Here is a 3,008-nt window from a genome sequence, read left to right as displayed (position 1 = left end):
TCACCCCCACCTTCCTCACGGCCGGCGGTTCCTCCCGCCGCTCCCCCGAAGTGTTTTTCTCCTAGGAAGTACATATGGAGGACGTACCACTTGACCTACGGCGGAGAGAAACTGGCAGACGACAGAAAGAAGCTGCGAGAGTGAGTGGTCCTGCCTCGTCTGGGGGCTGAGCAGCCTCGGAGTCCGCACAGCACCTGCACGGGCAGGGCCGACTTTGGACTTTGTGCCCTGGCTCAGACAGGTCCTGCACTTGAAATTGTCTGGCAGCTGGGACTAGCACTGAATATCCCACAGCGGGGGGACAGACTGAGAGGCCATCTGGGGGACAGGAAGGCCTCAGGTAGTTCTTCGGCCGCAACTGTCCTGTGCCAAGTGCCTTCATCCACTTCAGACCACACCAAGGCACTTGGACCTAACTGCCCCTCGGCTGTCCGTGCCAAACTCCTGCAGAACAGGTTACACTTGCCAAGGTTGTACCTCAGGTATCCCGCAGTGAGAGAACGCGTGAGTGTGAGGGGAACAGAATGCAGAGGCAGCCAGGGATGATGTTGTGCACATGAAGCACATTCGTTCACCTCCACGGAAACCGGGAGCGCTTGAGGAGCAGCTGTGCAGCAGAGGATAGGGCCAGGACACACCATGTGGTGGAGGGGATCCAGAGTGGAAGGGATCTCTGGGAGTCGTGTGGTCCAGCCCTCTGCACAAGCAGGGTCAGGGCTGCATCCAGTCGGCTTTTGAGTATCTGAAGACTGGACAACCTGTTCCAGTGCTGGGTCACCCTCACAAAGGGCTTGGCAGAGCTGCTGAGGTAGAAAGGTAGGTTTCCCTGCCCGTTTCCAGGGCAAGGAGGCAGGAGGTGCTTCTGAGCGCTCTAGCTGTTGCGTACAGCAGTGCTGGGTACACCAGCCTGCGTGCAGACCAGGAAGAAAAGCTTGTCTAAGTATTAAAAATCTAGCAAGACAGCCCTAAGCAAAGTTGTCCTTGACAGAGCGAGCCATGGGTGACAGATGCTGCATTTAAGAGGGTATTGCAGTTGAAAAGGTGTTAACTTGTCCTGCATTAGAGCACAGCATGTGATCATAGGTGTCCATCTCCCCCTGGGAAAGAAAGAGAAGGCTATAGGATTTCAAAAGTTGTGGTTCCTGGGAAACTGGCATGTAACAGCACACTCTCCGTTCAGGTACGGCATCAGAAACCGGGATGAGGTCAGCTTCATAAAGAAGCTTCGAAAGTAACCTGTCAGGTAAGTCCTGAATATCCATTAGGAGCTACCAGTCCTTCATCTTCCTCTTCCCTCGGCCTTCGTGTTCAGGCTCGCAGCAGCTGGTGTTGCTGCTCTCCGCTGCCTAACAGCGCATTGCTGAAGGCCCATGTCTACATTAGGCTTGTGCCCTGGCTGTGGTCCATTTCCATATCCTGGTTGTGGTGTTTGTTTGCGCTTCTCTCAGGGCAGGGAAATGGTAATTCAGCTACTGCAGTTAACATACATCAGGAGTAGCAGCTGCAGCAACATCTTAGTGCTGGCAATGGTGTATCTCTAACCCTACTTTATGTTCAGACTCCAAATCTGCTCCCACGAGGTCTTGCGACTCGTTAGATGCAGTTTGCTGTTGTGACTGCTTCTAGGACCTTGCTTTCTTTTAGCCTTTTTGAGTGTCTGTAAATCACTGTCAGGAATGTGGCTGGGCATGAACTAAGCCCTAGGAGGATGGAGGTGTCCCTGTGCTGCAGGTGATTGCTGTCACCCAGGTCCTTTGGGTCCTTCCACGTGCCTCAGACTCTCATACTCAAGTGACTGCTCTCCTCTCCAGCTCCTGGCACCCTGGTACCATTCAGAGCACCTGCAGCTGGCAGAGATGTCCTGTGGGTGCGCATAAGTAAATGCGACAAGAAAACACAGCAGCAGTTTTGCTGTTCCACAGTGGGTGCATTTTGAGCCATTTTTCTCCATTGCTGCAAGCTATAAGGAGTTAGGAAAAGGAACCTTAGCATACATATCCTGTTGACTCCCAGTTTCTCCATTTTCTGGTTTATAGAAACTTGATTCATTGTCTAGTGGTGTGTACTGCCTTCAAAAACAACTTTTGGTGATGGTATTTCTGTGCAACTGATGCATTTAAGAACAATTCCAACCCAGGAAGCACTAATAGCATATAATAGTAAATATACATATAAATGTGTATTTACCTGTAACCTATGGAGACATAATTCTGGCATTATACTGCTCTTTTTAGAAACTTGTGCCCACAAACACAAGATGTGGTCCAGACTCTCAAGCTTAGTCAATTTAAAATTATGTCTGCTTCCCCTCCAACATCTAAAAAACACAGGCTCTGAAGAGCAGTGGTAACAGCAGCTTTTCCAAATGCTTGGTTTTTTGTTTTGCAGCTCTCCAGCTACTTGGGTTAGAAGCCGTTGCTTTGTGACCACAGTAACTTTTTTTTTTTTTTTTTGCTCCTCTTCTTTCACTGCTGCCACATTTGCAACATCCAGCGTAACAAAACGTGTGCTGTGACAGAAGCCATCGGCCCCGGTGTGCCTAGGACTAGCAAGTCACCTACGGCACCGGCTGATTCCCCTCTGGCCTGTCTCAGTCTGGTAGCGTGGTGATAAGAGAGCCCAGCGTACAATAACTATTGTCACTGCCACATATTTTCTTTCTTTAACAGAGAGAGCAGAGAATCCAGCCTTACCAAGACCCCACTGTGGATTCAGCACTTTCCTGGAGGAAAAGGCTGTAACATTTCAAAGAGAAACAAACGCTAGTTGAAGGGACATTTTCACATGTTTTTTACGGTTGCTATTTGAAATGTCTGCCTCTGAGCTGTATGTGGAGTGTGCTTTCAGTGATTAAAGAGACGCTGTAGTTTTCCGAGGCTTTTAAGGCCCTTATTTCCACCTGCAAATGTGCATCTGCCTGTTTTGGGTGCTAGAAAAGGATTGAGACTACTGGTACATGAAACAGCATAGGTGAGATAAAGTAACAAACATAGCCAGAGACTATGCAG

The sequence above is a fragment of the Phaethon lepturus genome, unplaced genomic scaffold (genome assembly GCF_000687285.1).
Source record: "Phaethon lepturus isolate BGI_N335 unplaced genomic scaffold, ASM68728v1 scaffold16214, whole genome shotgun sequence".
Taxonomy (NCBI): Eukaryota; Metazoa; Chordata; class Aves; order Phaethontiformes; family Phaethontidae; genus Phaethon; species Phaethon lepturus.
The sequence above is the reverse complement of the archived record's forward strand: the minus strand, read 5'-3'. Positions refer to the sequence as shown.